At 39.3% G+C, this 23,547-nt stretch overlaps 1 protein-coding gene across 1 annotated transcript in view; it reads right to left on the bottom strand.

Annotated features, from left to right (window-relative positions):
- The window catches only part of DUSP16 (dual specificity phosphatase 16), an 80,909-nt gene that overhangs the window by 51,900 nt on the left and 5,462 nt on the right, over window positions 1-23,547 (bottom strand). Inside the window, exon 2 of the mRNA XM_045873841.2 lies at window positions 22,217-22,349. The gene's annotated coding sequence lies outside the window, so the exon portion shown is untranslated. The remainder of the gene's footprint in view (window positions 1-22,216; window positions 22,350-23,547) is intronic.

The raw sequence follows: 23,547 nt of genomic DNA, 5'->3' as shown, positions 1-23,547 counted from the left end.
GAAAAACACAAATTCTTTTAACAAAGTATATACAGCAGTCTCCTCACTGTTCTGAGCTCCTAGACACACACAGCAAGACTTGAACACATTCCAGGCGTGGCCTTCAAGCCTGGACCACACCTGCTTCCAAGGCCCTGAGGCTAAAAATAACTCTGGGGCCGCCCACTCAGGAAAGCAGCCAGGCCCGGGGGGAGCTGCAGGCCCCTCGCTCAGCTCCACTAACAGTGAAAGCAGGAGCTCCGAAACCCTACAATCGCAAAAACCTCCACGACAGGCTTCTTCCCCTCTGTGCCTATCACCTCCATCCGAGGCCAGCTCATTTTCTTTGCCCTCGACGCCAAAAACAAATCTGGGAATTTAGAAACAAGTGAGGTTTTACAGTGTATCATTTTTAAAAACAACCGGGGACCAGAAGACTCAAGAGAGGATTCAGGAGACCCTGTTCCTAATTTCAGCTCCTCTACAAAGACACTAACATGTCACAGCAAGAGTCACCGGACATCCCCAAGCCTGTGGTTTCCTCACCTGCGAAGGAAGGACTCCTGATATCACTTAACATCTAAGGACTACTTCACTAAGGACATGATGATGTCGCGGTCAACGCATCTCAGGCCTCAGTAAGGTGCTTCCACAGGACAGCACTCCAGGCCTGATGTGATCGTTAAGCCATCACATTACGGAGTTCCAGCTTATGTCCTACAACACACACATCAAAATGTAACTCCTGGGCAAGGGGTCCACAAACAGCAGGGCAACTGTTCCAGATCATTTGTTTTGTGGAGAAGGATTGCCGAGGTCTGCTCCAAGGCAATGACTTCCACTTCTCTGCCAGCCCCACGGCACCAGGAGCCCCCTCCGCGGCCTGTGACTCCACCAGGTGAAAACTAAGGGGAGGGAGACCAGGGGCAGAGGAAGAGGGGGCGGCAGCAGCACTCCTGTCCACTCCAGGCTTCTAGGCTGTGCTAATTTAAGCCACTGCATCTGTCCTCACACTTCCCCTTCTGGCGCCCGGGGTCCTAATGGTATCAGGAAGCTGTACCACAGGGCAAAGTGGGTGGCAAGGCCAGGACCCGGGCGAAGAACGGCAGCGCCACAGGACAGCCAGGGGACCGAGCAGCCACGGTAAGAATCCGAATCCTCCCTGTCCTCATCCTAGAGTGACTTTTTCCATTCTGTCCTTTTCACCGTCTAGCTTTTCCCGGTAATTTGGCTCCCTCCCATCATCTAACTGTCCTTTCCCTGCTCTTATTTGTTCTTAGAGGCTTTGCTGTTCTCCTATCTCCCTCTCCCTCCCTCCCTCTCCCCTTCATCATCATTTCTCCCTTCATGATGATAACCACGACTCTTCTCCAGTTAAGCCCTTGTCAGGGATCTGCTTTCTGTTGTGGGGGGAGAAGTGCCAAGGCCCTCGATAAGGGCTGCTATTATAAGGAGCACCCACAACTGCTCCAGACTGCTCTGAGACAGTCATCCGCAGACTCAGGTGTTCAATCAACCTTGGAACTCTTTTATTTGCTACTGTAAAATAAAAAGTTTTATTTCAGAGGGGAGACAGAAACTTCTCCAGTTGAGTGTTTCACACATGGCTATACTGAGGAGAGATGATTAACTTAGTATCCTCTGTTCTCACAGCTCTCAAGTGCTACAGGTAAAACCCCTCTCTAAACCTCAGAGGAAGACACACATTCTCAATGTTTCCACACTAGATTGCTCAGAAAATGAACAAGATCTGAATTGTCATCTAGTGCTCAGATTTTTATTTTTTATTTTTATTTATTTTTTAAAAGATTTTATTTATTTATTCACGAGAGACAGAGAGAGAGAGAGAGAGGCAGAGGGAGAAGCAGGGTCCTCGCGGAGCAGGGAGCCCGATGCGGGACTCAATCCCAGAACCCTGGGATCACGACCTGAGCAGAAGGCAGACGCTTAACTGACTGAGCCACCCAGGCGTCCCTAGTGCTCAGATTTTTAGAGCAGAGAAGTAAGCTTTGCACGTGTGGACGAAGCTGTCTTCATCAAGAGTCTGACTGACACCTGCACCCGCAGTGTCCCCGCCCTGCCCTTCTTCCTGCACCACTGGCCTCAGGGGGCCACTAGTTCTCTTCTCGGTTGAGCCCAAGCCCAACCCGAGGACCTTCAAAGAGAAGAAAAGGTAGAATGGAAAACTAAGAAACTACAGGCCCCTATCTCAGCTCCCAGTTCTATTAGTTCGTATTTTAAAAAGGATTTCCCAAACAATTTAAATAGCAAAATAAACAGTAATGGATTATAATCCACAGCATAAAATAAATACCCATGAGTCCAGAAAAACAGATTTCCTGAAAACACTTGCTCAAGAATGACAGTGTAAGAGGATGGTGTTCCTATTCGCTATCTGGTTCTTTTTTTTTTTTCTAAGAGTTATTCTGTCACCTTTTGGATGGTACTACATTCTGGTGTGACGTCAGCCAGGTTCAGGCATGCCACGTGCAGCAGGTAAGCAGGGGACACTTTCCCGCTCTGAAAAATACCTGTGTCTGTATTGGTTTAAGGTGAATTAACTTAGGTTTCTAAAACAATATGGAGCACTGTGGGGGGGTGGGGGGGAACCAGAATGGATGGAAAGCCCCTGATATTATTTAGTTGAAAAAATGACATTTGCACATGCTAGCAGGTGTACAGCAAGTCAAAGAAGGAAAACAGGGACATGAACTGCCAGAGAGAAGAGGGAAGAAAATTCCAGATGAAGAACACGCAGAGGGATAAGCTGTGTGTAAATTTCCCGGGCTAGAGCAGAGACTGTAACAGCGAGTAACACAACTAGTTGGTCAAGTGGAAGGGGCCGGCCGGTGTGGATTCCTGAAGTCTAAAGCCACCGAAGCCACTGCGAGCTTTATGAACAGAACATGAGAACGCTGCTGGAAGAATTTCAGCCTTAACTTTCTATGGATTGAAATAAGGAGAAAATGGAAGCAAGGAGACTGACTAGTTATAACCTACACAATTTTCTTTGTCTAAAGATGGGCTCTGCCTAGAGTGAGGACTATAAAATCCGACAGGAAAGGAAAGACCTAAGGAACTGGTGATGTTGTAAATCCAAGGCAGTATGCCTGGCACAAAATATACCCTTATTAAATAATGGACTTCCTGACTGAAGCTGTCCATGAAAATGGCTGTTTAGAGTACATTATCAAGTTATTCTACAATAAAAACATCCAGAAATATCTCAATACCCTATTCTGTCCCTGCTTCAGATGAGCCAATATCAAGCGAAATGAGCAACAGGTTCAAGTTTTACTAGTTAGGTCACTGTTCATAAAACAGAAGAATTAGTCATATTTAAAAGGCCAAAATAAGTAAAGCAGAATGCGAACAGAGGTAGATGCTGAATGTTGGCATTATGGGTGACTGCCTCTTATATATTTTTCAGTAATTTCTAACATTTCCATTATACACATACACACACATACAGACACACACACGTACATATATGCATATATAAAAGATATATATCTTTTTCAACAAAAAATCTAAGGCATATATATTTTAATCAGTGGTAACTCATGTCATGCTCATGCTATTCAGAAGAAGAAGGTAATTGTTTTGTATGAATCATTAATCAAAGTAAGTTTTAATACAGAATCATGGGATTCATCCAACAGTGACTTAGTAGTGTGAAAAAAAATTAGAGATTTTTAAAAATTTAATCACATATCCCTACAACAGCCCTGCTTCAAGGTGTGAAGCATTCATATGTATTCCATACAAAGCAATATAAACATATACAATTTAGTACAGGGCAATGTCCCTTTTCCAAAAGTAACCTCCAATACCAAAGACCACAAAATTAAAACTGAATGCACAATCATTACAAGTAAAATAAGTTTGCCACAAGTGAAATTTAGTTGAAATTAATACTGAAAGCAGTAATCTGAAAGCAGACCACAGTATTGTCCATTAAGAACTCAATGACTTAAATACCAAAATACCTAGTTTCACCATCTCATATAAAAGGTAGTCCACGGCACAGACTCCCAACGATAATGCTTACAAGGCTCCAGTGTTTCATCTCACTGCACAGATTCTCAAATAGGTACAAAAGAAACCTACCACCATTTGCTATCAATATAGTTAAGCATCACAGAACACTATCAGAGACTAAAAGGCCCTCTAAGCAAAACGCAAACATTGTTTTTTCTTTTGCAAAAAGCGTTTGTCCTTCTGAATTCTGGGGTTATGGACCATAGCTAAAATGTAAAACTCGGGGCACCTGGGTGGCTCAGTCGTTAAGCATCTGCCTTCGGCTCAGGTCATGATCCCAGGGTCCTGGGATCGAGCCCTGCATCGGGCTCCCGGCTCGGCGGGAAGACTGCTTCTCCCTCTCACACCCCCCCCTTGCTTGTGTTCCCTCTCTCATTGTCTCTCCCTCTGTCAAATAAATAAATAAAATTAAAAAAAAAAAAAAAAGTAAAACTCGAGGAAGAAAAATTAAATAGATTAGTGGAATAAACATGTATTCATTTATTGACCACCTACTATACTCAATTTCCTATAGAGCAACTTCTCAGTTTTGTCTAACTCCAAGGATCACTTAAGGAATTTGATTTAAAATATGATAAAAATGATCACCCAGGCTCCGTCCCTGGAGACTGATAATTGAGGTCTCAAGTGGAGACTGTGACATTTAATAAATGTCCCAGGAGGTTCTTCGGATCAGGCAAGTTTGAAAAACACGGTCCTAAAGATAACATTTGATTCTCTCAATGTTCACATTCAATCAGTTGTCAAGACCTACTGATTCTCAGTCTCTCTCTCACCTGGAGGACAAAAGGTACAAAAGCTGTGTTTGAAGTGAAAATAGCAATGGGAATTGCCAATAATGGGAAGAACGGGATATCAGCCTGAGAGAATTCAAGTCTCAAAGCTGAAGCAGGCATTCCATTCCACTCCTAGTGCACGCCTTCTGATGGGTCAATAATATCTCTTTTATAAAATGTTAAGTACTTGCCCAAAGTCACACAATTCATTAATGATGGAACAGAAACCAGAGCTCCCATAGAGTAGTGCTTTCCACAGCCCTATAGGTCTTACCAAACATTTTGCAAATTTTAATAGGCTCCTGAAAGGCACAGAAAGCAACAGATTTCAAAAGATGAGAAAAAATACACCCTTCTAAACACCTGGTATGTGTGGCTGTGAGGAGAGACAGCCTCACCACTATTTGCAGAGAAACAGCCATGCGAGGGGCACCTGTGACTCTTGATCTCAAGATTGTGGCTTCGAACCTCACATTGGGTACAGAGATTATTTAAAAATAAAATATTTTAAAAAAAGAAGAAATAGCCATGTAAGAAGTAGAGAACAAAATGATGAAACAAGCCCCACAGAACATTCATGAAGAATAAGGAACTCTGAAAGCAGAAGCTTGTCTGCTTCACAGGGTCACTGTCAGAACACAGTTAAGTATGCAGGAGAATCGTACTTTATAAATTTTAACACTTGCTGAAAAGGGAATAACTCAATACAGGATTAATGGAGGAGCATTTTGACCATATGATCCAGCAATTGCACTACTGGGTATTTACCCCAAAGATACAAAAGTAGGGATCCGAAGGGGTACGTGCACCCCGATGTTTATAGCAGCAATGTCCACAATAGCCAAACTGTGGAAAGAGCCAAGATGTCCATCGACAGATGAATGGATAAAGAAGATGTGGTGTATATATATATACACAATGGAATATTATGCAGCCATCAAAAGGAATGAGATCTTGCCATTTGCAACGACGTGGATGGAACTGGAGGGTATTATATGTTGAGTGAAATAAGTCAAAAAGAGAAAGACATGTATCATATGATCTCACTGATATGAGGAATTCTTAATCGCAGGAATCAAACTGAGGGTTGTTGGAGTGGGGGGTGGGGTGGGAGGGATGGGGTGACTGGGTGATAGACACTGGGGAGGGTATGTGCTCTGGTAAGCGCTGTGAGTTGTGCAAGACTGTTGAATCTCAGATCTGTACCTCTGAAACAAATAATGCAATATATGTTGAGGAAAAAAAAAAAGAAGAAGAAGAAGGTAGCGGGAGGGGAAGAATGAAGCAGGGGAAATCGGAGGGGGAGACGAACCATGAGAGACGATGGACTCTGAAAAACAAACAGGGTTCTAGAGGGGAGGGGGGTGGGAGGATGGGTTAGCCTGGTGGTGGGTATTGAGGAGGGCACATTCTGCATGGAGCACTGGGTGTTGTGCACAAACAATGAATCATGGAACACTTCATCTAAAACTAATGATGTAATGTATGGGGATTAACATAAGAATAAAAAATTAAAAAAAAAAAAAAGAATGAGGGAACCACATATGAACCAAGGGGAGGATCTAAAATAGGTTGATATATAAACACTGATAATAAAAAAAAAAAGTGTCCAAAAAAAAAAAATGGAGGAGCATTTTGGCTAACACAGTAGTTCTGAACCATGGCTGCACATTAAAATCACCTGGGGAACTCTTAAATAGCCTGATGTATCTCAGACCAATAAGTGAGAATCTCTGGGGACTGGGAACCAGGCATCAGTATTTTTTACACAAGTAGATAGAGGTGGGTTCTTTACTGCCTCCCAAGGAAGGGTCGCAAAAGACAGGCCATCTGGAAGGCAGAGTTTAAGGAGAAAAGGAGAAATTGGGTAACACATTACACTGAAATCCATCTCACCTACATCTTGAAGTGTATGTGTTATAATATCTGCTCGAAGTCTGGGGTTCTGAACATATCATCAGGTCACAGATCAAGTTCTCAATGTCATAGTTTCTATAATTCCAATAATAATGAAGGACCACAATTCACTTACCACACCCAACAAAAGTCCACAAGGATATGCTGGGGCACAGAACCCTGTTCTGGCTTAATAAAACAGTTTATGGTCGAAGCAATCTAGTTTCCAATCTTTCTTCACTGTTTTTTAGATGTATCAAGAAAAGATTTTTGGGGGCACCTGGGTGGCTCAGTTGGTTAAGCAACTGCCTTTGGCTCAGGTCATGATCCTAGGGTCCCGGGATCGAGTCCCACATCGGGCTCCCGGCTCAGCGGGAGGCCTGCTTCTCCCTCTCCCACTCCCCCTGCTTGTGTTCCTGCTCTCGCTGTCTCTGTCTCTGTCAAATAAATAAATAAAATCTTTAAAAAAAAAAAAAAGAGAAGATTTTTTAAGGTTGAAGGGAGAATAAGACAGAGATCAGTGGTCACCTGTGAATGAGTAGAAGTTAAATAAGTATCTCCACCCAGGAATTTCCCATTACTAAGGGCAAATCACAGGGCATACAATCCTTTGTAACCCCTCCCTCTGATCCAATCCTATAAAACTTCATTTAAGAAGCTGATGATGGAAACCAAGATTTGGGCCTCCAGCCAACGATCTCTATTACATTAAATAAAGGACATCCCCACCCTTTTCAAGGTTGTGCCAGTAGTTACTTTAAAAAAAAAAAAAAAAAAAAGGAAAGAAAGAAAGAAAAGGTAGCATTCAACCAGAGTCAGAAGTTTTTATTCATAATATACCTTATTAACGTACAACAGAAGAAACGCCAGACTAGAAAATGCTCATTTGACTCTCCCCCTTGAGTACTGGGTCTAACTTGTGGCTCATTCACTTATATAACCGTTTTTGAACATCTGGTTTATGCAAACCTTTTTGTCCAGGCATCTTTGGATGACACAATCCCACAGAAATAAACTGTGTGCACCAGATACCTGTAAAGCTGTGTACAGGGGTGCTTTAAGAGTGGGACAAGAGAAAGAATTTCTAGTAGTGAAGTCTGAAAGTCAACAAGAAGGAGATGATAAATCTCACCAACCTATATTTACTCTGGATGCTCTCCTACCCCAACTCCTTAGGGTGCTATACAATCTCTTTGTATTCACAAATAACTTCTGGCCAAGAGGAATTTGGAGGGAGTGGGGACATTACTAGCCAGCACACTCTTTTACAAACTCTGGAGGCAACTTCTTTTCAGCTGGACCCTGAGGCTGGCTGCTTCCTGCCAGGAAACACTTAACACAGATTCATCTTCAGGAGGCAGGCAGTTTGCAGCACTGACTTAGCAGAGGGAAGGGGGGACGGGTGGAGAGGGCAGACAGTTCCCCCTCCTTCAGATCCCAGGTACATGCAGCCCCCTCCCCCAATACAAATATAAACCTAAAGAGAAGCGTGAAAGGGAAGGACGGCTCTATGACTCTGACAGTTACCTGACAAGATTACACTGATGTTTCTGCCTGTGAGCATCTCCTACAAAATGTAAACAGGAAAAGTAAAAGAGGAAGTCCTAGTAAAATCAGTCCGTTTTATTGGAAGGTCTAGTAAGGCAGGCAAAGGTATAAGCACTCAAGAGCTGGACAACCTAGAACAGTTGTAGACAGACATTAGCTGCCTAGACTTTACGATCCTCAAACTTTTTAGTCCACAGACCACTTCAGAATGACAAAACTGCCATGTCTTCCAACAACTGTGTCTGATTACTCATGACCCAGTACAAACCCTAAAGGAACAAGGACCAAGAAAGTTCTGCTGACTGCTATAATGACATATTAAGCCTAGATGAGAATTTAAGTAAGAGAGGATTGAAAACAGGCACAAAAACCTGTACAAGAATGTTCACAGCGGGCGCCTGGGTGGCTCAGTTGGTTAAGCGACTGCCTTCGGCTCAGGTCATGATCCTGGAGTCCTGGGATCGAGTCCCGCATTGGGCTCCCTGCTCGGCAGGGGGTCTGCTTCTCCCTCTGATCTCTTCCCTCTCGTGCTCTCTGTCTCTCATTCTCTCTCTCTCAAATAAATAAATAAAATCTTTAAAAAAAATTAATTAAAAAAAAAAAGAATGTTCACAGCAGCATTTATATGATGAATGGCTATGTATTATAGCCACACAATGGAATATTATTCAGCCATAAAAACAAATGAAAATTGATACCTGCTACGACATGGACAAGTTTTGAAAACATTATCCTAAGTGAAAGAAGCCAGACACAAAAGGCTACGTATTATATGAATCTGTATATATGAAATGCCCAGAATAGGCAAATTTAGAGAGACAGAAAGATCAGTGGTTTGCCAGAGGCTGCCTGGGGTGGGGGCATGGGGGTGATGGGGAATGACTGTTAATGTGTCCAGCATTTGGCAGGGGGGTGATAAAAATGTTCTGGAGTTAGACAGTTGTGATGCTTGCATGGTTCCATGGGCATACCAAAAAACACTGATTTTTTTTTTTTTACTTGAAAAAAATGAATTTTATAGTTGTGAATTAGATCTCAATTTTTTTAAAGGGTAAATTGTACGGTATGTAAATGATATCCCAATAAAGTTATTTAAAAAAAAAAGACAAAGGCCAAGGAACTACACCAAATAAAAGAAAATTAAAAAGATACATGACAAGTAAATGCAGTGTCTGATCTTCAACTGGATCCTGGACTAGAGGGAAAAAATGCTATGAATCTCTTATTGGATCAACTGACAAGACTGGAATACAAGTGATAGAAAGGGTAAGGTATTAAGTCAATGTTAGGTTTACTGCAGTTAACAGCTCTACTATGGGTAGAACATCCTTGTTCTTTGGAGACCCACTAAAGTGGTTGGGGATAAAGGGCCGTGATGTGTCTAACTTATTCTCAAGTGGAAAAAATAGATCAGGTATATACATGAAGAGAGAGCAGATGATAAAGAAAAGGGAGCAAACTGTTAATAGTAAATGTTGATTTTTTCTTTTCTGTACGTTTAAAATTATTTCCAAACACTTTAAAATATACAAAAAATATACATACTCTAAGATACAAAAACTCTACTTCCAATAATTTGTCCCATATAAATATTTGCCCAAGTACATTATATGTGAAATACTGTTCACTGAAAAACATGTTTATAATTGTAAAAAGTCAGAAACAATCTCAATGTCAGTAAATAAATGGGTTAAATATATCTTTATATCAATGTAGTATTATTCCTTATGGCTGTCTAAAAAGATGTCTATATGTACTGATGTAGAATGGTTTCCACATTTTTTTAAGTTCTTTTTTTATTGAAGTATAGTTGACACACAAGGTTATATTAGTTTCAAGTGTACAACATAATGATTTGACAAGTCTGTATATTACTCAGTGCTGGCCACAATAAGTGTAGTCACCATCTTTCACCATACAATGTTATTAAAATATTATTGACTCTATTCCCTATGCTGTACTTTTCATCTCTGTGACTTATTTCAAAAACATATTATTTTGTGAAACAAAAAACAACAAAACAATAGGGATATAGGAAGAACGGGGTTCTCCCTAGCAACAGAAGCAATTAAAACCTAAGCAGCTCAGGCATGTGTTGATTTAGTCAGGAAATAATTTAAAACTGTTCTCTATGTATTTATGAAGCTAGTTATTTATTTGTAGATAGGAATAATTTTCTCCCCTACAACACTGATAATGTAAAGTTTCCTAAAACTAACACAATCTGGATGCCATTCTCTCCTAGTTAACTCAAAATCTCTCTTAATAAACTTTTTAAAATTCAAATACAACATGTATACTAGAGAGCATACAAGTACGAATGTACAACCAAAGAACTCTTAACAAAGTTAGCATATTCATGTAACTACCATCTTTTTTTTTTTTTTTTTTTTGACAGAGAGAGACACAGCGAGAGAGGGAACACAAGCAGGGGGAGGGGGAGAGGGAGAAGCAGGCTTCCCGCCGAGCAGGGAGCCCCGTGCGGGGCTCGATCCCAGGACCCTGAGTCAAAGGCAGACGCCTAACAACTGAGCCACCCAGGTGCCCCTGTAGCTACCATCCTGATCAAGGAATAGAAGACTCCAGAAGCTGGCTTCATATACTATCCCATCAATTAATCTCCTTCCCTATAAACGTCACTGCTATCCCAACTTCTTACACCAGGTTCGTTTTGCCTGTTTTTGCCTGTCTAAACTCTTTTGTTCAACACTATATTTGAGCCCATGTTGTTGTAAATAGCAATAGCTTCTCCTGTTCACTGCTATACAGTATTTCACTGAATATATGACAGTGTACCTATCCATTCTTCTACTGACAGGCCATCTAGGCTGTTTCCAGTTTGGAGTTATTATAAACGGTACTATGAACATTGCTGTGACTTTTGGTGAACAAAAGTACACATTTCTTCTGGGTATACACTTAAGCGTGGATTTACTGGATCGGAGGTATGATGAATAAGAAAAGCTTTAATATAATACTACATATTATAACTACAGTTATAATTGCTGTTTTGCTGTTTGTGTTTCTATATAAATTTTAGAATCAGCTTGTGTAATGATTTTGGACATCTTTCATTAGATTTATTTAGTCCTAGGTATTTGAATTTTTTGGTGATATTATAAATATCATCTTTCTCAAAACTTCATCTTCTGGTTATTACTGTTATACATAAATACATACTTTGTATACAGACGTCGTATCTAGGAATATTACTGAACTTACCTTTAACAAAGTATTTTTAATCTACATGAAGTAAAATTCGTATTTTCTGGTGTACAGTTCTAGGAGTCTTGACCAAATGTAACCATCCCTATGACCACGATACAGAACAGTTCCATCACCCCCAAAAATTCCCTCATGCCACTCCTTTGTAATCAACACCTTCCCCCACCCTGAAAGCCCGCAACCACTCACCTGTTCTCCATACCTACAGTTTTGCCCTTCTAGAATATGACTTAAATTGAATCACACAGTGTGTAACTTTTTGAGAGTGGCTTCTTTCACTCACTATAATGCTTTTAAGACTTATCTATGTTGTGGCATACATCAATAGTTTGTAGGGGTGTACCACACTTAGTATATTCATTCACCAGTTGTAGGAAATTTGGGTTCTTTCTAGTTATTGGTGATTACACATAAAGCTGCATGACCATTTGAATACAGGTTTTTGAGGGAACATAACTTTGCATTTTTAAGTAAATACCTAAGAGTAGGGCTGATGAGTCATATGAGAAGTGTACACTTATCTTTATAAGACACTGCCAACTGTTTTCCAAAGCAATTGTACCATTTTGCACTCGACCAGAAACACATGAAAATTCCGTTTGTGGGGCACCTGGGTGGCTCAGTTGGTTAAGCGACTGCCTTCGGCTCAGGTCATGATCCTGGAGTCCCGGGATCGAGTCCCGCATCGGGCTTCCTGCTCAGCAAGGAGTCTGCTTCTCCCTCTGACCCTCCTCTCTCTCATGCTCTCTCTCATTCTCTCTCTCTCAAATAAATAAATAAAATCTTTAAAAAAAAAAAAAAAAGAAAGAAAGAAAATGCCGTTTGCTCTCTATCCTTACCAGAACTTGGTATCATATTTAGGAAGTCTCTATTTTTGTTTGTTAAGAGCTTTGTATCATGAACAGATATTGTGTTTTAACAAATGCTTCTCCTGAATATATTGAGATAGTCCTATGATTTCTCTATTTTTACAGGTAATGTGGTGAATTATATTGATTTCTGAATACTATCAAAATGTATATTCCCTATTTAATTAGAAAAAGCTTACTTATTATCACACAAATTATGACTGAATTTTAAGTTACTCTGATAAAAAGGTACCTGGACAATGAAGTCTAATGCTATTCTAAAAGCTACTATCTAGCCAAAACTGTAGGATTGCTTCAGTCACATTTCCTAGCAAATCTTTCCCCACCAAATACAAAACAGATCAGAGAAATGGTGACCAAATCAGTCTTAGAGCCATAGTACCACTCGAATGTTTAAAATGTGGATTCTGAAGCATCCGAAAGGGAAGAGAACTTCTATTACAAATGATGTTAATGTTGTTAATGAGTAACACTGTGTATGTTTAGAAACCAGAAATGAAATTATACTAAAAAATGTATTTCCCATGCAACATAAATGGATAAATAATGAAAACATCTGATAGCTGTATATATTATAAATTTATGAAATGCTATCATTTGGTGGGGAAATCTTACACTTTTGATAATGAGGACATTAATGAATTCTGGCCTACTAATTACCAACCATAAGTTAGTTTTATATTCTCACTTTACCTGTTCTCTGGGGGTCGTGTTTTTTCACAACTAAATGACCAACCATAATCAGAGAGATGGGTGATGAGAAGCCCCATAGGGCCTAAATAATCTTTTGCAATGAAATTGTCATAATGTTATCAAATGCATTTTCAATTCTTGAGTTCTATATAATCTAGGTTAAGAATGACCGAGGGTGGCTCTATACATTTTGGCAGCTTCCCACACAGTAGCTCTCTGAAGTTACCTTAGTCTTCTGCATTACCTCCCCTGTTCACACACTCAGCTCTATTCAGTACCTTGGCAAAAGAGGAGATTGGTAATGTTCCACTGGGACCTGACAACATACCAGAAAGCAATGCAGAGGTCATGGATAGCCAAGCACAAAGGCAATACTGGACCGGTTATCTTGAGTTCTACTGCAAGCACTATGAACTCCTCCCTCTTTCTGGGCCACCATGCACATTCCTCACCCATTCGTTTTTGGTTTACTGGACTTTACTTGTTGCTCTTCTTACCTCGTAAGATAATGCCAGTAGCATTAGAGCATTTTAAGTCAGAGCACCACAGGGTGATATGGTGATATAACTAAGATGAGATCCCTGAAGACTGGTCATCTGCCAAAGAGTATCCATAAGATGCAAAAAAATTTAAAATATCAAGTACCTGAAATCTACAAGTAATTCTAAGCGTATTATAGCACAGTCCACAGTATCCTTCAACCTCAACCACCACAATCAAATTACTTCTTTTAATTCCTACCACACTATCACTATGAAAGCCACAAAGAATAAACAAATCTGTTGGGTAACACTTCTTTAAAGCTGGCATTTAACTCAAAAATATAACTGGTTTTACAGAAATAAAAATTCACTGAGTTTGGACTGGGTGTTCTGTTTGCTCTGTGAATTTAAGACAACAAATATGCTGTCCGATGAACTTTGAACATGTGAGTAGGTTTTTAAAAAACAACACCTGCCGTATATCTCTAGGGCAAAGTACAACATACCCACTGAGGGACTTGCGTAGAGTAGTAGTAAAAGAAGTAATCAGGCTCAAGATTTGAGGGTCATACCACCAGAGCAAAAGGAGTAAAATTTGTAAAAGTAAAAAACCAAAGATCTGACAAAGCTTTTGTGGAGTGCTTCTTATTAGCCATCAACAAAGATTTCTCTCTCTAGGGGTCAGTATTACTGAGGATCAAAGGAAATGTTGGCAGCTCGAGGTCAGGTGGTAAAAGGCAATACTCTCAAAACTAAGATTTTTAACACCTCAGTTATCATCTTGTCTATCCCCATGGTTTCATAGGTAATGAGGAAGAAGAGGAAGAGTAGGAGAATGAATCTGAGGCCTCAAATTCTCTTTGGAATACAAAGCCCTCAACTAAGCAAGCTGTACTGTTAATAGCTAGAGATGGGTAAGGCTACTTTGCAGTTCCTATACTCCACTCATTCCATTTTTGTATCTCTGCGTTATCACACCTGATCTGTGAGTAGTTCTAAGTTGCCAATCCATATTTTAAAAACAAAATGGCACCTTACCAAAAAAAAACAAATAACCCACTTAAACATTTCTCCAGAGAGGATATACAAATGGCCAACAAGTATATAGAAGATGCTCAGAACCTTGTGCACTCTTGGTGGGATTATAAAATGGTGCAACCATTATGCAAAACAACATGGTAGCTCCTCAAAAAATTAAAAATAGAACTACCAAATGATACAGCTATCAACTTCTGGATATACATCTAATGGAACTGAAAGCAGGGTCTCTAAGAGATATCTGTACACCCATGTTCATAGCAGCATTATTCATAAGGACTAAAAGCAACTCAAATGTCTATCAACAGATGAATAAACAAAGTGTGATTATACATAAAATGGTAATACAATATTAATCAACTTTCAAAAGGAAGGAAATCCTGTCACATGCCACAACATGGGTGAACCGCGAAGACATTGTGCTAAGCAAAATAAGTCACAAAAAGACAAACACTATATGATTCCACTTACATGAAGTATCTAAAATAGTCGACATCAGAATGCAGAATGCAGAATGATTACCAGGGGCTGAGGGCAGGGAGAAGCGGGGATTTGCTGGTTAATGAGTGAAGAGTTTCAGATTTGCAAGACGAAAAGGTTCTAAAAATAGGCTTTACAACAAAGTGAACATACTTAACACTACTAGTTAAGATGGCAAATTTTATGTTGTTTTTACCACAATAAGAAAAAAGAAAAAGAAAAAACAATAGATCTCTCGCTTTTTTAAAGGAGCCAAGAAGTGCCCCAGGACACTGTCTTCCTTCTCCCCAACTAACCTACAGAAGCAGCCAGCTATCACACTGCTCTCTGAGCAAGTGGGGTAGGTCTGCAGTCACAGGAGGGAAGGAGAAACGGCCACTTGAGGACCTCAAGCGGACTCGCCTCCCCTTCTAACTGTGACTTTATCCCCCAGCCTAGGAAAGTGGAGACTAGTGCGCTGGACCCCCAGTTGAAGAACGCCCAGGGAGAAGAATAAGGAGTCTTTTATGCTGATTTGTTTAAATCATGAAGAGTGGAAAATAAAGAGATGGTGCCAAGTGTAAACTCCTTGATGACCGAGTACATGCTATACTTCCTTGCGTCCCTTCTAATACCTCACTCTTACAAGTCACTCAGTAAATACTTGTTCATACTGATAACAATGACATATTGAGGACCACTGGCAAAAAGAATGGATCTTTTGTCCAAAAAAATAAGCCTACCAGACTCAGAAGCCAAAGTGCTTATTTTAATGAATGAATGGTCATTTCCATAATAAAAATCTCCAATGATTTCACAATAACTTTTACTAAAAACTTGTATAAATCTACTTTCCTGGCAAGTGAATACCACACTGCCTAACATTTGTACTTGGAAATTTCCCCACCCCCACAAAAATACTGTATCTCTTTAAACCAACATCATTAATTACATTCTATAATGAGATAGCCACTGACAGCATCTAAGATCCTTCAACACGGGTCATTCATCTGCCAGAAAAAAACGCCTGAGTTTGTCTTTCAGTTGGACTGTAGACAAGAGAAGAAGGGGTTTTCCGCTGTACATGATTTTTATTGTTGGTTATAAAATCAAGCCTCCTCAATATTTACATTAACAAGGCTCTTAGTCACTCACATAAGGAAAAATGAAAACAATTGCTTTAATTACATACTTAAGAGGGTTTGAGGAGAAGAAAATTTCTGATATTTGGATATTCTGTGGTAATGAAATTAGATCCCCCTAAGCTACCCTTAAGCTGTTTAAAGCAGCTGTTAAATTTGTATACATACACGCATTTTAGTCTTAAAAATACACCCCAAAGCGCAGGTGCCTTTTAGTCACTTAAATGCCACAGTTAACAATGTTAATCTCTAGGGTCTCCCAATACTGATAAACCACAAATAAAATGAAATGCAGCAGGTTCATTCTATAAGATTTTTGTTGGATAGAAGATGAAAACTTTTTAGGTTAACATTTTAACAGCCTCTTTTATAAGTAGTGTAATTGCTCTGCAATTTGCTAGAGTTGGGAATATGATTCTTAACTCACTGTATGTCCAAATTTATATAATCTTGACAGGATTTTATACGAGGAAGCAAATCACTGGTCTTGCTGAAACACAAGTAGAATCCCATTTAAAGGCATTTGAAACCTCGAAGGTTCTGCCTCATTCAAGTAAAATTTAGTTGCCACAATGCATGAAGGGAACCGCTTTCCTTTAGTTGTCCTTTAATTTTATCTAAGACAAATATGCGGTGCAAACAGTATTAACAAGCAAGAATAAATGCCCAACAGGCAAAAGGGGATGTTCTATCAGGTTTTTAACCATAGTGTTTCAAATTAAGCCTCCTGGTAGGACAACTTCCATTTTCTCAGAACATTGTACCGAGGGTGTTTTGATTATAGACTACACACATGTATATACATGTCCCTCTATAAAAATAAAAATGTATTTGGTTTTCCATTTTCAGTGGAAATTTGGGGCAGAATATAAGTAACTGCCCAAAAGTCAAAACCTCATTTTAGCTTTAACCTTCTATACCATCAAGATCTTTATTAAAGATACCACCCAGCTAGCAATTTGACTAGGAAACACCACACATTTTTCTTCTCTTCTCTCTAATCCTGTCCACTTTTTTGATAAAAAAGGTAGTAAGTGTGAAGTGGTCAAGATGGGGGGAAAAGGGAGAGACATGAATTTTATTTTATTTTTTTTTTTAAAGATTTTATTTATTTATTTGACAGAGAGAGACACAGGGAAAGAGGGAACACAAGCAGGGGGAATGGGAGAGGGAGAAGCAGGCTTCCCGCCGAGCAGGGAGCCTGATGCAAGGCTCGATCCCAGGACCCTGAGATCATGACCTGAGCCGAAGGCAGATGCTTAACGACGGAGCCACCCAGGCGCCCCGAGAGACAAGAATTTTAGAACTGGAGATTCCATCTGAGATGATCTTAATACAATATTCTCATTTCACACTTGAGAAGACGGAGACTAGTCTTTAAATTAGCTCTACAACTAATTAGGATATAGGTCTGTATAACCTTCCACTAAAATCAGAAAGAAAATGGGTATGGCCTTAATTTGAGGAGGAAGATTTAAAACAGCCTCTAGACTAAAGGGAAGTGTTTTAGCACATTACCTAACCGTCTTTGGGCTTTCCTTTCTGTGTATTTGTGACAGAAACACAGCTACCCAACAGACATGCTAACGGAATCCCAATTTCTCCTGGGCTGCACTCAGTGTGCCGAACCCTAGGAAATGATAATCCCACTCCCCTCAGCCATAAACATTTCCCCAGTCTCTCCTGTGACTGGGGGCAGTCTTGTAATACAGTTCAAGCAAATGAGACTTAAGAGAAAGTGGGATGGATGCTTCTGGAAAAGATTTTGTTCTCTGTTAGGCAAGCACAGGAGGAGGGACTGCTTGCTTGGTCCCCTTCCTCCTTCTTACCTCAGAAAGGAATGTGATGCCTAGAGCTGAGGCAGCCATTTTGTGACCTGGCAGCAGTAAATGAACACGGAAGAAGTGGCAAAGTCAAAGACCACAGCGAACCAGGGGCCTTGAGGACACTGCTGAGCAACTAAACCGACAGACCACCTACCTCTGAACTGCATGAACTGCATAATAACAAACAGCTTATGGTGTGAACCTCTGCTAGTGGATTTCTATTAACTACAGCTGAAAGCAGTTCTGAATTTTTTTTTTTTTTAGATTTTATTTATTTGAGAGAGAGAGAGCATGCACAAGCAGGGGGAGAAGCAGAGAGAGAGAAGCAGGCTCCCTTAAGGGAGCCCAACGCAGGGCTCCATCCCAGGAACCCGGGATCACGACCTGGGCCTGGGCCGAAGGCAGAGGCGCAACTAACCAAGCCACCCAGGTGCCCCAGTTCTAAAATTTTTCTCTAGCATGCTATCCTGCCCAATCTCACTCCCATTGCAATATATTCTGCTTACACTACATGCAACTAAGATGTGACAGGATGATATTTCTCCTGAATAGGTAACAGAGATCAATCTACAGTACCTCAACTACATGACTCTATTAAAATATCATCAATAGGGACAACATAAGGGAAAAAAACATGATTTAGAATCATGTTTGTTCTTCATTACTGACTTCTGCCATCTCAAATCCTTTTTGGAAATAAGTACCACATATAAAACAAACTGATAAATGGTATCTATTGGAACTAAACTCTTCTGTCTCCGGTTAGTAAAACATAAAGCATTACAATTTCACTCTTGAATCTGCAGTCCCAAACCTGGCCCAGCCAATATTTTCATATACTGATGCTCACAACCAAAGCTTAGAGACTTACAAGCACTACACCAAACTCACGGCATTGTTATTTTCTACTATAATGGAATATATATGGGCTATAATAATAAAACTTAAATGTTGGTAAGACATTAGAAGTCAGACTATCCAGTGCATTGATTTAAATAGTTATTTTAACCATATTTTGATGGAAATCTTTCAAATATATGTTTATCTCCATGACTCTGGCTGCACCCAGCTCTGCACCTCCCCAGGCCCCATCGTCCCTGCGCCCAGGACACGGGAGAACCCGCTTCACCCCCCAGCCCTCTCTACCCTCCAGTGCTTATCTCTCCACTCTGTCCACAGCCCAGTCCTGCCTGCAGCTGTTCCCATGATCACCAATGTCTACACCACTCACTCTCCTTTCATAATTTCTTCTTTCTAACCTCATTTGTCTTCTGTCATCCCTCAGCTTCCTTAGGAGAAAAAAAAAAGTCAACAGCCTCCCTGGTTGGAAGGAACAAACCACTGCCATCAGCACTGATTCTCCTCTCAATTATGAAACCATCTCTTCTGTTGCCATTCAAGAAGAAAATGAGCAGGTACTCCTATTTTTGAGCACAGATATAAATGAGTATGAACAGATATCTACGTATGTGCATATATGGGGCTCCATGCTTTTCTAGTTTAAAAAGAAAAAAACAGGGAGAACAAATGCTCATTTTTTGTTCAGTTACAGAGTGCTTTTACCGACTCCTCCCTTCTGTCCAGCCTTTATCCAACCACTTTCTGGTATTATATGACCTTCCACCCATTATGGTCTCTGGGTCGCATGGCTCATCCCACACACTGGCATATTCCCTTCTTCCTCATAAATTAATCAGTTAAGATGGGAACATTACTTAATTTATATAGATGTCTATGTCAGACTTTTCTAAAAATATGTTAGGACACAGTGGTAGTTTATATCAGTATTGTCCAAGTTTGATCCAGAGACCCCGGGTGGGAGGTCCCTGAGACCCTTTCAGGGGATCCACGCTGGCAAAACTGTTTTTGGTAATACAAAGAGGTTATCTGCCTTTTTTGCTCTCACTCTCTCGTGAGTGTTACAACAGCAAATCCAGAGGATACATGGTATGTGGTGATAATGTATCATGCTGACAACTAGTGGAACATATGCTCATATATTCTTGTGTTTTCTAGAATTTTCTAAGGTAGTAAGTTTAAGGCATAAATATATACATTTTCAGAAATGAGTTGAGTGTATTCTCAGTACTTTCATCTTCCTAGCAATAGCAATCTTTGGTAATATCTGCTATAATCTCCATAACTTCATTATCATCCAATGAATTCATTTAGTGCTTAAAGGAAGAGAAATGGAATGTTTTAAACACTGACAAGATGAGCTCTTTAAAAGCAAAAGACTTGGGGCGCCTGGGTGGCTCAGATGGTTAAGCATCTGCCTTCGGCTCAGATTATGATCTCAGGGTCCTGGGATTGAGTCCCACCTCGGGCTCCTTGCTTAGCAAGGAGCCTGCTTCTCCCTCTGCCTGCCACTCCCCCTGCTTGTACTCTACCTCTCTCTCTCTCTCTGGCAAATAAATAAATAAAATCTTTAAAAAAAAAAAAAGCAAAAGACTTTACATATCAGAAATAAACAAGACACTGAAGCATTATACAGGGTAAATAACCAGATTGCACTGGTTGGAACAGTGCACACAATAGCTGAGAAACTAATGAAGCGTGGTATGGTTAACATTGCCGAATGTCTGCTGGATGAAAAGTCAGTAAAAGGAATCATAGCAGTGCTACTTAAAAATGATGCAAGATCTCATCAAATTAAAGATTTAGTTGCAAACATGAGTTAGAAGTTAATATCTCGCCTTAAGGACTGTACTTATGCTTTATAAGTGGACAGATCCGTAGACATGGGTGGACTCACTGTTTTGTTTTCACTATTCCAGTATCCATGCCAACTAATCGAAGAAGGTCTTCTTTTATGTGAATGGTTGCAACAAATAAGAATGCTATTGAATTACTCAAAGTATTAACTTTTTTGAGTCTCATGATTTATCCCAAAACAACTATGTAGATATCTGCTCTGAGGGTACAAAAGATGGGCAAAACTTCTGGTGCTTTAGCATGAATCAAGGCAGAAGTGTAAAACTGTACTAGTAATAATTATATTCTTCACTGTATCAATCATTTAAAAAAAAAAAAGCCAGTTTCACTTCACAATGTCCCTGATAAAAACATTAAGCTATTAATTTCATTGCATCTCACTCTTGAGAACTTGGTCTTTTTAATATTCTGTGTGATGAAACGGAGGTACACAAAAAACACTTCTGCATATTTAATACAATGGCAGTCTTAAGGAAAAGGATTTATACAATTGTTGCAGTTGTGAGCTAAACTGTACATTTTCATAGAATACCATTTTTGCTTAAAAGAATGACTGGCAGACAACAGACAGTTATTCAGACTGAGGTATTTGGCAGACATCTTCTCTAAAGTGAATAAAGTGAGCCTGACATTTCAAGGAAAAAAACTGACAATATCTGTTGCCGATGATAAAATTTGAGCTTTCAAAAAAAAATTAGAATTTTGTAAAACTTGAACTCAACAGCAAAATCTTGACCACTTCCCAATTCCCAAAGGCTTTTTTGATGAGAATGATGGTCATATTAATGAATGTGATTTGTTAAATATTGTGTAATCAAATGTGTCAATATTTGAAAGATCTGTATAACTCAGTAAACCATTATTTTTCAAGTGACCAATGCATGATGTTACAAAATCACATACAGGTCAAAGATCCATTCAAAGTTCAAGACGGACCAAAAGAATTTTAATGTTATGGAATATAAAAAAAATCACTGGTATGGTTTCAGATTCAACACTGCAACTAACTTTTAAGGATCTACCACTTGTTGAGTTTTGATGTGACAAAGGATATTCACAATTACAAAAGCTATTAAAACAGTCCACCCTTTTTCAACTATGTATCTGTGTACAGAGGGCTTTCCCCATATAATTCAAACCAAACTATCACAACAGATTGAAATATAAAAGCAGTTATGAAAATCCAACTGTTTTCTATTAAGCAACACAGTAAAGAAAGTGGCAAAATGCAAATGTCACACTTCTCACTGTATTTTTTGCTTTGGACTATCTTTTTCATGATACTATGTTATCTATATTATTAATCTTTAATAAGTTTATTTTTAAATGAATAAGCATTTAAACATTTCTCGGTTTCCATTTCTAATATGTTGAATATTGACAGATATATTCCACATAAAAGATCTTCGGGGTCCTCAATAATTTTGAGGAATACAAGGTGTCATGACACCAAAATGTTTGAAAATCAGTGGCTTATAACACCTAAAAAGAATACTTTTAAGAATGTGTATATAAGAAAATAAGCACCTGAAAATGAATCAGAAGATCTCGCCTCCAAGTCCAGCACCACTTCTTACTTGCTTTGGGATCTGTATAAATTACTTAGTCTCTCTAAGGTCTTAGTTTCCTCATCTGTAAGATGGATAACTCATATCTTGTTCTGAGGATAAAAGAAAAAATATATCAAAGCAATTTATAAACTACAAGTATGTTATTATTACAAAGTCTCTAAGTTAAGAGTTTTAAATACTTCTAATGACCAAAATTCTCCTTATTTTTAAAAATCCATTACTAAAAGCAGAACTTACAGAAAATGTGAAGGGGAGATTTTTGATTAGTTAGCTCAAATGTCCAACCACATAATTTTACTGTATTAAATTTCTTCCTCTAAGGTTATAATTGGCAATGTATATTTTAATTATTATGGGTATTTCCAAATACAGATAAAAATACAGACAATAATAACAAACCCCAATGTAACCATCACCCAGCTTCAACCATTATCAAAACTTTGCCAATATTGTTTTATTTACTTCCCATTGGTGTATGTTTGTGCCTATCCTAAAGTTTTTTAAAAACATATTAGACATCATTTCATTTTGCCTATAAATACTTCCATAGGCCTCTTTAACAGATGAAAAAATTTTAACATAACCACAATACCATTAACATGGATAAAAACTTAATGGCTATAATTCTTATATATCATCTAATACACACTCCACGTTTCCTGATGGTCTCCAAAAAAAAAAAAAAAAAAGAAGTCTTGTTAGTTTTTAGTTGCTTCATATCATCAAAAAATCATTTACCAGTTCATTTTCAAGTGAACACAAGATTTTTAGCTAAAGCTAGGAAGAAAAAGGAAATAATACCATGTTTTATAGACCATGTACAGTTTACAAAGCAAAGTCAACAACTATCTTCCTGAGGAATGTGTTTCTCTCCCAACCAAACAACAAAAATAACAAGAGAAACCCACTATAAAATAAGCCAGACTGGCAATACTTCAGTGTCCTGAGAGGTGACCAGAAGAGGACATAGCTCAGCTACTCAGGAAGATAAAAGCTGATAGGAGACAACCACCCACCTCTTTGGAAAAGATGAGGTCAGGCCAGCCACAAGCTGGAGGTGAGGTCAGGGTCCAGGTTCTCAGAGTGAGCAACACTGCCCAAACAAGTCAGGTGCCCAAGGCTATAAGGCAACCCCCTGCAGGTTTCATCTCAAAGCTCAAAAAACAATGCTCTAAGCTAGAGACTTAATGGAACCATGGTCAAAAGTAACAGTTGTGAGAATTTATTCAATTTATTCAGCAAATATTTATCAAAAGACAACTCTACTAGGCACCACCTAGGATATGA

The sequence above is a fragment of the Mirounga angustirostris genome, unplaced genomic scaffold, assembly GCF_029215605.1.
Source record: "Mirounga angustirostris isolate CCGP_5_RB_7025 unplaced genomic scaffold, mMirAng1.0.hap1 SCAF_5, whole genome shotgun sequence".
NCBI classification, from domain to species: Eukaryota; Metazoa; Chordata; class Mammalia; order Carnivora; family Phocidae; genus Mirounga; species Mirounga angustirostris.
This window is presented reverse-complemented; position numbering and strand designations above follow the sequence as displayed.